The sequence below is a fragment of the Phyllobates terribilis genome, unplaced genomic scaffold (assembly GCF_046119375.1).
Source record: "Phyllobates terribilis strain yellow unplaced genomic scaffold, ASM4611937v1 Scaffold_3__8_contigs__length_932513732, whole genome shotgun sequence".
Lineage (NCBI taxonomy): Eukaryota > Metazoa > Chordata > Amphibia > Anura > Dendrobatidae > Phyllobates > Phyllobates terribilis.
In genome coordinates, this window is record NW_027362763.1 from 68,543,887 (window position 1) to 68,554,256 (window position 10,370).

At 40.8% G+C, this 10,370-nt stretch overlaps 1 protein-coding gene across 1 annotated transcript in view; it reads right to left on the minus strand.

Annotated features, from left to right (window-relative positions):
* The window catches only part of LOC141258822 (cytochrome P450 2K1-like), an 81,481-nt gene extending 78,717 nt beyond the window's left edge, over positions 1-2,764 (minus strand). Inside the window, exons 1-2 of the mRNA XM_073673984.1 lie at positions 2,631-2,764; positions 1,892-1,959 (exon numbers count right to left, since the gene is read on the minus strand). The gene's annotated coding sequence lies outside the window, so the exon portion shown is untranslated. The remainder of the gene's footprint in view (positions 1-1,891; positions 1,960-2,630) is intronic.
* Positions 2,765-10,370: the final 7,606 nt, after the last annotated feature.

The following is a 10,370-nucleotide window of genomic DNA, read 5'->3' on the forward strand; positions in this document are numbered from 1 at the left end:
ATGAACCATTTTAAGTTCTTTACAACCTATTAAATGATTGCATTTAGTTAATCCAAATTTTTTAGAGATTTTGAGTCAATTTGTTCATCGCAAATCTCGAGATATGTCAAGCCAAGTGCAAAAATGAAGGATATTTTAATTACTTTTTCTAGATATTAGAGGCAGAAAAAACAAGATTTATGTCTTTATCCTTGATTATTCCTACATACAGTCTCACTCTCCTCTGACCCATATGCACTGTATACTGTATGTACCCACTGATCTGGTGTATTTTGCTCCTCTCAGTAGTTAGTTGCTACATAGACCAGTTTTCTGAGTATTTCTTACATTGCCCCACGTAATATATTCCCATCGCTCGCTCTCCCTCATGGACTTAATGGCCCAATAAAGCGGTCTCTTGATACATCACTTTTGACAATCACTATTGAGACCCTTGCTTTCAGGACAATGAGCTTCTCTCTTCACTCCCAAGAACCTGAAAAGGCCGCTGAAAAAAATAATCTCCCGTTCCCCAGATCAGAATCTTTGTACTCTTGGAACAAGGGTTGCATATCCAATGAAAGACCAGAAGTTGTACCGCTGTGAAGCTTTAGATAAATGTCCATAAATGTAACAAAGCTATTTACACAGCAGTGTGACATCCTGGTACCTGTTCTACTGCTGCTAAATGAAACAGTTGTAATGTGGTAGTAGATTTGTTCTATTGTGTGTACTGAGTTACGGGATATAATACATTGCATTGTAAATTGTACTTTATCTGCTGGCCAATGTGTGTATATGAAGTAATGATTATCCTCCTCACAGCAACTAGTGGCCATAACAATGGCTGGGAGGAGTCTCCCAGCTCAGGGCTCTCACTTTGACTAGAACGCTGGTACAGAGCAGTTGTGGGCGGTTCCTGCTGCCTCAGGAAGATTGAGGAGAGACATTATTCTCTCAGAGAAGAGTTTTCAATGCCAGTCTACACTGAGGGGACATTTTTCCTCACACAATCTCCTTCACAAAAAGAGTGAAGTGTCTTCCAGTCAGGAGAGAGAAAGCTGTACATGGGCTCTCCTGCTCTCTGGTTATCCTGATCACTTCTAGCCAGGACCAGACCCACGTGGCTGCCACGCCACCGACTTTGATTAAACCTACACCCTGCAAGAGGGAACGGTGGGATAAACACTGTGAGTACATCCACACTTTAGTGTTTTCCTCAGAGATCCAATCTGTGAAGGTCCCTCCATCAGTGTAATATTTCCTGGACTGTGCATAGCATTTCCTGTACAAGCAAGTGAAGAGAACTCTGCTCCAGCAGCCAGGAGCAATAACAATGCTTGTCTCATGAGGAGAAAACCATAACTTTCATATGCACTGTATTCTGTAAGAGAGACTGCACCCCGTTACCTCATTCAGTAATTTGTTATGTTTCCAAGTTCACCTGCGTGTCTGGCTGCTTGAGATTGCACAAACATCACGGACACTCCAAAACCTGCACCCAGACACCACCGCTACAGGAGTGCCCCCGGGGGGTCCTATACCATCCACAAGTGCCACATCCCACTTTTGAAATTGTTGTGGACCCGAGGGAAGCGTTGAGGGGTCCAGCGACCCACTTCAGCTACCGTGACAACATTATCTGCTGCCAGTGAGGCTACACACCGCAGCTGGCCCTTCTGCAACATCTGGCACCTCCCCAGTGGCCCACCACAGCCTCCCCTTTCCCCTGCAAGGGATCTCAAATGTTGCCCCCTCCATAGCTTTGCTACTGTATTATACAGTAACCTCAGAATTTCCTTTCGTGCAAAATGTAAAAAACAATATAACCTAAATACTTGTTTTTATGACAGTTGTCATGTTTTTAAAATGTTTGCTGTAATTTTTTATAGATGATAGGAGTTGTGCTTACCATACGGTGGATACAGGGGCTCACTCCTACGTGCTGTATCTCTGTAATTAACTTCACGCTTTAAGAACCTATAAAACAGAGAGAAACACTGAATATAGGATCCAAAAATTAACAGAGCAATTATAGAGCAAGATAAAAAAACCGTTATTAGACAAATCGTTGCGGTGGCACTACAAGTATAAGAGTGTCCGCACTAAGATCATTTTTTTTGTAAATCAAGACATACAGTAGTGTCAATAACTGAAAATAGAAGGATCGCAAGGGAAAGATATATATGCATAGATATGTATATATATCATGCATCATTGGATGTGCATCACCATGTATAAATAACATACAGACAATAAGTAATACCTGTAGTATATATAATTTGGAAGCAAAATATATATACTGGTAAACAAGGCACACAGCCAGGAATATGCTGTCACTAAATGCATTCAAAAATAGAGTGACAATAATAATGTTCAAATACCATCCCTCTTGGGTAGCAATGTATGAGAACACAACCAGGGAAAGCAAGGGAACAGGAGGGAGAAGGAAGGAGAAGGAGGGAGTGGGAGCGAGGAGGGAAAAGGGGGAGAAAGGAGGGAAAGAGGCACTGGAAAGGAAAATATATGTCGTGTGAAATAGACCGGAGGTACTGCCATGTGTAATAGGGTTTGCCAAAAATAGTCTATAATGGCAAAGTAAATAAGTGAAAATGTGTAAGCCTAAGGAGGGAAATGGTTAGGGTATTTACCTGAATGAATCGATCCAAGAGAGCAAGTAGTGCAGGGCTTTAAATAGCCCAATAATCTCCACCTCTGTGAGAATATGTAAACCTTGTACCGACGTCACCTGGTGCCATCTGACTCCTGTACATCTGAAAACATTACATAACAATGAGGATAAAGCTGAGATTGTCTGAGCAACTACTGGCCCATTATTATAGAAGCCTCACATGAAGTCCCCCGCCCTAAACCTGTGTATATTTTCATGTAGTGTAGTGTGTCTGTATTAATATACTCATCTACCATCATCTTTTCAGGTGTCCGATGAAGCTACACTCACTATTCTGCTGGTGTATATATATTACTGATCCTATACTGATCCTGAGTTACATCCTGTATCATACCCCAGAGCTGCGCTCACTATTCTGCTGGTGAAGTCACTGTGTACACTACTGATCCTATACTGATCCTGAGTTACATCCTGTATTATACCCCAGAGCTACACTCAGTATTCTGCTGGTGCAGTCACTGTGTACATACATTACATTACTGATCCTGTACTGATCCTGAGTTACATCCTGTATTATACTCCAGAGCTGCACTCACTATTCTGCTGGTGCAGTCACTGTGTACATACATTGCATTACTGATCCTGAGTTACATCCTGTATTATACCCCAGAGCTGCACTCACTATTCTGCTGGTACAGTCACTGTGTACATACATTGCATTACTGATCCTGTACTGATCCTGAGTTACATCCTGTATTACACTCCAGAGCTGCACTCACTATTCTGCTGCTGGAGTCACTGTGTACATACATTACATTACTGATCCTGAGTTACATCCTGTATTATACCCCAGAGCTGCACTCACTATTCTGCTGGTGGAGTCACTGTGTACATACATTGTATTACATTACTGATCCTGAGTTACATCCTGTATTATACTCCAGAGCTGCACTCACTATTCTGCTGGTGCCGTCACTGTGTACATACATTACATTGCTGATCCTGTACTGATCCTGAGTTACATCCTGTATTATACTCCAGAGTTGCACTCGCTGTTCTGCTGGTGCAGTCACTGTGTACATACATTACATTACTGATTCTGTACTAAGACTGAGTTACATCCTGTATTATACTCCAGAGCTGCACTCACTATTCTACTGGTTCAGTCACTGTGTACATACATTACATTACTGATCCTGTACTGATCCTGAGTTACCTCCTGTATTATTCTCCAGAGCTGCACTCAATATTCTGCTGGTGTAGTCACTGTGTACATACATTACATTACTGACCCTGTACTAATCCTGAGTTACATCCTGTATTATTCTCCAGAGCTGCACTCACTGTTCTGCTGGTGCAGTCACTGTGTACATACATTACATTACTGATCCTGTACTAATGCTGAGTTACATCCTGTATTATACTACAGGGCTGCACTCACTATTCTGCTGGTGCAGTCACTGTGTACATACATTACATTACTGATCCTGAGTTATATCCTGTATTATACTCCAGAGCTGCACTCACTATTCTGCTGGTGCAGTCACTGTGTACATACATTACATTACTGATCCTGTACTGATCCTGACTTACATCCTGTATTATACTCCAGAGCTGCACTCACTATTCTGCTGGTGCAGTCACTGTGTACATACATTACATTGTTGGTGAATAAAACTAACTATATGAAATATGTAGCATACACAAAGTACACATGTATTCTGCATCTAAAAAACGCTGCAAAAATGCATCAAAAACAACACAAAACCTGCATTTTGAAAGCAGCATTTTGACTGCAGAAACACTGCAAGAACGCTGCATGTGAACATAGCCTTAGATTATCTGGTTAGATAGAAAACTACTACAAGGACTGTATACTTTATTATCTGCTTACATTCCATGCAGATATAACTCGCACTCTTCACCTTTTCTCTACCAGAACTAATCCTGGACTTCCGACATCTAATGTTGTCTCACCTTTTCTCTACAAGAAGGTTCTCACCTTTTACCTGCTGGATTATGTTACATACTTGAGCAACATCTCCTCATTCCATCATGGCGGGTGGTGTGAAGGGTGCGCCATTAGTTTCATCTACCTAGGGCAAAAAATACCTTGTCCTGGCCCTGATTCCATGGCTGCCAGTATAATAAAACTGAAAAACAACTTATCATCCTGTAAACTAATAAACTACATTTTGTGATGGGACGCTGATCCCTCGAGCTAGTCTGATATGTGTAGTCGGGAAGAAATTTTTCTTTTTATATGGGACTATTAATGACTGATCCATGGGGTTTTTGCTTTCCTCTGGATCAAAATGTTAGACACTCCCTGTCTTCAAAAGCTGATGCGAAACGAGCGTCGAGATCGTGCCTGGTTCCATGCAACTTTTCGACACAATATGAATAAGCACCTTAACTAATTGAGTACTGATCTGTGTATGGCACTGATTATTTACATGCACAATGGGACTGAAGGTTACGTCCCTTAGTTTGTACATAATTAAGCATATTTTGATAGTTTGGTATTTATTGAATTTAGGGATTCTACTACTAAATATTGCCCACTGTGACTGCATAGCATTGGGCCATTAATAGGTTGTCGTTCTTTGCTATTGACCAATAAATTAATATATTAATAACAAGTAATTGTTTATTTAATTGTATAGTACTCTGTTTTTTTCTGTTATTTTTTATCATCGGAGTGTACAATTAGTACCAAATCACTATATAATCCAAATATAGACTATATGGAGGGTCATAGGTGTAATTTTACATAGAACTATGCTCCTAACCAGATTTATTTATGATATTCCTGTGGCTATATTAATGCTAGGCTGTAGGTTGAATTTGATCAACTTAAGTCTACCTTCAACCTTAAAAAACTATGAAGCTTTAACCATGGAGTTTGCTCTTAAAGGGAACTTTTTAAGGACATTTACTCCTATAATATATTAGAACCCTGTTATCAGGCTCCAGTAACATTCTTTATCATAACTTTATTACAAGTAAATGTTTCTACAGTCTGTGAAATAACAATGTTTAATCCCAGTGCTGTCACTCATCCCTGCAGGACGCCGTTATTACACCCACTGATGTTTGATTGACAAACCAGAATGTGCAGGGTGGAGATGGGTTTCTTCTCCCTGCTCTCCATTCTCATGCTGCTTTTTCAATTAGCTTACAGGTTTGCCATCTCCCAGAATAGACAATCTCTAAGTAGCACACACAACGAGGGCCCTAATTGCATGTCATGATGCCCTAGGCACCATATACTCAGCGATAAATGCATACTTTGAAAAGTTTGTATGAAAGAGTCCTGACCTTAACCTCATGCAACACCTTTCAGATGAGTTAGAATGGAGATTATGAACCTGACCTCTCCTCATCATCAATGTGTGACCTCACAAATGCTCTTCCGAACGAGGGGGCAAATACTCCCACAGACACCTTCAAATACTACCCAAAGGCATGTATAGGGTTGGTTGAAGCAACTGTCATATTGAGACTTCAGTTGTCCATTAAATGAAAAAAATAAAAAAATAACAGGGAAATTTACACAGTCCCTATTGGTTAGATGACTCCCTTGACAATAAGTTGAATGGAAAGTGTCCCCCTGTAAGGACCCCCAGCTCAGTTGTGTTATCTCTCACAAGATGTACACAAAGATTGTCTTATAGACAAGCTGTAATAAACTTTGGATCCAAGGCAGGGTTAGCAGTTACTATAACTGCTTTGGAACCCTTTGGAAGTGCATCACTGAGCTGTAGGTTGGATTGCTAAACTAAAAAAAAACGTCTTTAAATCTTCTTCCTTAGAGAGTGTGAAGAGCTGAGTGTGACTCTAGTGTAAGTGCAAACGGAAGTAAGTTTGTGACATGTTTTTCAGTGAAGAGGTATTTGGGAATCCTGCAGAAAATACCTGTGTGAATTGCTGTGAGTTGTAGAATTGTGAACTGCTGAGTGCTTTTCAACCTGTTTAGTTTTATTGGGCTTTTTAAAACCTATTTTCTCTCTACAGTTTTACAGTCTCTTATTTTACTACCTGTGTATTTAAGGGTTAACTACATTGCACTTAAATCCTGAGGTGTAGCTATACTCACAAGGGGTTAATTAAGGGTGAGGGGTCATAATTTAGGGTTTATAAGGGGCAGCTGGTTGGGGCATCCAGTCCTTTGGAAGTGCATTGAGCTGTAGGTTGGATTGCTGGTAAAGGGGGGAAAAAAAACTCTTTAAATCTTCTTCCTTAGTGAGAGTGAACGAGTTGAGTGTGACCGGAGTGTATGTGCAAATGGAAGTAAGTGTGTGACTTGTTTTTCAGTGACTTGGATTCAGGGAGTTTGGAAGGGAGGGATTTGGACTGAATTGCTGTCTGTATTTTATTAATTCTTTACATTTCTTTTTACTTAATAATTCTATCTAGTGCAATCCCCATTAGGAAATGAGCTCCTTTATTGACAATGCTATCCAGTGTACATCTTGCCACATGTATGCAATCCTTGAACAGCCGGTCATGGATGCATAGTGCTGTGCAAGATGTGTGCACGTTGGGCGTTTGGAAGCCCAGGTACTAGATCTAAATTAGCAGCTGACAACACTGAGGTCCATTGTTAATTTGGAAAGGAGTCTGCTGCTCACTGAGCAGCTGCTCACTGGGGGAGATGTGGGGGAGGGTACAAGTAGGGAGCTGCAGGACAGTGAGGCATCTATCTGGGTGGCAGTTAGAAGGGAGGTAGAGGGAAGAGTGCCAGGGAGGCTAGTCCTGATCTGGCACACCCCAATAAGTTTGAAAAGTTGGCAGATGAGGGGGGTGTCGGTACAGGGGTAGCACTGCTGCAGCAAGGCATGTCCTCTGAAAGCCAAAGGAGTGTCAGCTCCAGTAGGGGGGAAATAGGAGAGTAGGGCAGGCCAGGCAGGTGCAGGTAGTGGGGAACTCAATTATTAGGGGAACAGATAGGGCAATCTGTCACAAAGACAGGGATCGTCGAACAGTGTGTTGCCTACCTGGTGCTCGAGTCTGGCACATCGCTGATTGGGTTGACAGATTACTGGGAGGGTCTGGTGAGGCCCCAGCGGTCATGGTGCACATTGACAGAAATAACAAAGTTAGAGGTAGGTGGAAGGTCCTTAAAGATGATTTCAGGGAATTAGGCTGCAAGCTTAAAGCAAGGACCTCCAAAGTGGTATTCTCTGAAATACTACCTGTACCACATACCACGCCAGAGAGGCAACGGGAGATTAGGGAGATAAATAATTGGCTCAGGAATTGATGTAGGAAGGAGGGGTTTGGGTTCCTGGAGAACTGGGCCGACTTCTCAGTTGGCTACAGGTTCTATGCTAGGGATGGCCTACACCTCAATGGGGAGGGTGCAGCTGTGCTGGGGGAGAAAATGGCTAGAAGGTTGGAGGAGTGATTAAACTAGGGATTGGGGGGCATGGCATTCATTTTATAGATGGGGAAGATAGTGCAGATAGTGACCTGGGCACAAATAAAGAAATTGTGAGTGGGGTTAGAACAGTCAATATAGTAAGAAGGAATAGAGGTACAGAGAGATACAGAGAGATACACAGAGATACATAAAATGCATGTACATGAATGCCAGAAGCCTCACCAATAAAATGGAGGAATTAGAATTAATTTTGTTGGAAAATAATTATGACATGGTGGGGATATCTGAGACATGACTGGATGAGAGCCATGACTGGGCAGTTAATTTACAGGGCTATAGTCTGTTCAGAAATGACCGTACAAACAAGCGAGGGGAGGGTGTGTGTTTATATGTAAAATCATCCTTAAAACCCATCTTGCGTGAGAATATATGTGAATCTAATGAAAATGTAGAGTCCTTGTGGGTCTCCAAAAATAATGGAAGCAGCTGAGAATATCCTCATAAAGCAAATAGATGAAGCAGTGACTCAAGGAGAAGTCATTATTATGGGGGAATTCAACTACCCTGAAATACATTGGGGAACAGAAACCTGTAGTTTCAGCAAAGGTAATAGGTTTTTGACAACTATGAGAGACAATTACCTTTCACAACTGGTTCAGGACCCAACAAGAAGGGGGGCACTGCTAGATCTAATATTAACCAACAGGCCAGACCGCATATCAAATATACGATTTGGGGGTCACTTGGGTAATAGTGATCACAAAATAATAAGTTTTCATGTATCCTTTAATAAGATGTGTAGTAGAGGGGTTACAAGGACGCTAAACTTCAGGAAGGCAAATTTCCAACGGTTGAGAGATGATCTTAGTGCAATAAACTGGGACGATATCCTGAGACATAAAGCTACACAAAGCAAATGGGAGACATTTATTAGCATCCTGAATAGGACCTGTGCACAATATATACCCTATGGGAATAAGCATGCTAGAAATAGGAGGAAACCACTATTGCTAAATAGAGCTGTAAGGGGCACAATAAGTGACAAAAAGAAAGCATTTAGAGAACTAAAGCATGTAGGCAGTGATGAGACATTAAATAAATACAGAAAATTAAATAAATTCTGCAAAAATCAAATCAAGGCAGCAAAGAATGAGACAGAGAAACTCATTGCCAGAGAAAGTAAAAGTAAAATCTAAAAAATGATAGTGTTGGCCCCCTTAAAAATAGTCTGGGTGAAATGGTGGATGAGGATGAGGAAAAAGCCAATATGCTAAATGATTTTTTTCTACAGTATTTACACAAGAAAATCGCATTACAGAAAACATGATTAGTGATGACAAAATTCTTCTTTAACCCCTTAAGCCCCGAGGGTGGTTTGCACGTTAATGACCGGGCCAATTTTTACAATTCTGACCACTGTCACTTTATGAGGTAATTACTCTGGAACGCTTCAACGGATCCTCCTGATTCTGAGACAGTTTTTTCGTGACATATTGTACTTCATGATTGTGGAAAAATTTCTTCAATATCACTTGCGTTTATTTGTGAAAAAAATGGAAATTTGGCAAAAATTTTGAAAATTTTGCGATTTTCAAAATTTGAATTTTTAAGCCCTGAAATCAGAGCGATATGTCACACAAAAGAGTTAATAAATAACATTTCCCACATGTCTACTTTACATCAGCACAATTTTGGAGCAAAAATTTTTTTTTGTTAGGGAGCTATAAGGGTTAAAAGTTGACCAGCGATTTCTCATTTTTCCAACAAAATTTATAAAACCATTTTTTTAGGGACCACATCACATTTGAAGTCACTTTGAGAGGTCTTTATGACAGAAAATACCCAAAAGTGACACCATTCTAAAAACGGCACCCCTCAAGGTGCTCAAAACCACATTCAAGAACTTTATTAACCCTTCAGGTGCTTCACAGGAATTTATTGAATGTGGAAGAAAAAAATGAACATTTAACTTTTTTCACAAAAATGTTACTTTAGACCCAATTTTTTTTATTTTCACAGGGGTAACAAGAAAAAATGGACCCCAAAATTTGTTGTGCAATTTCCCCTGGGCACGCAGATACCCAATATTTGGGGAAGAAACACTGTTTGGGCGCACGGCAGGGCTCGGAAGGGAAGGAGCGCCATTTGACTTTTTGATTGTAAAATTTGCTTGAATAATTAGCGGACGCCATGTTCTGTTTGGAGAGCCCCTGTGTGCCCAAACTTTGGAGCTCCCCCACAAGTGACGCCATTTTGGAAACTAGACCCCCCAAGGCACCTTTCTAGATGCATAGTGAGCACTTGGAACCCCCAGGTGCTTCACAAATTGATTCGTAAAAATTAAAAAGTGAAAAAAAAAACACTTTTTCATTT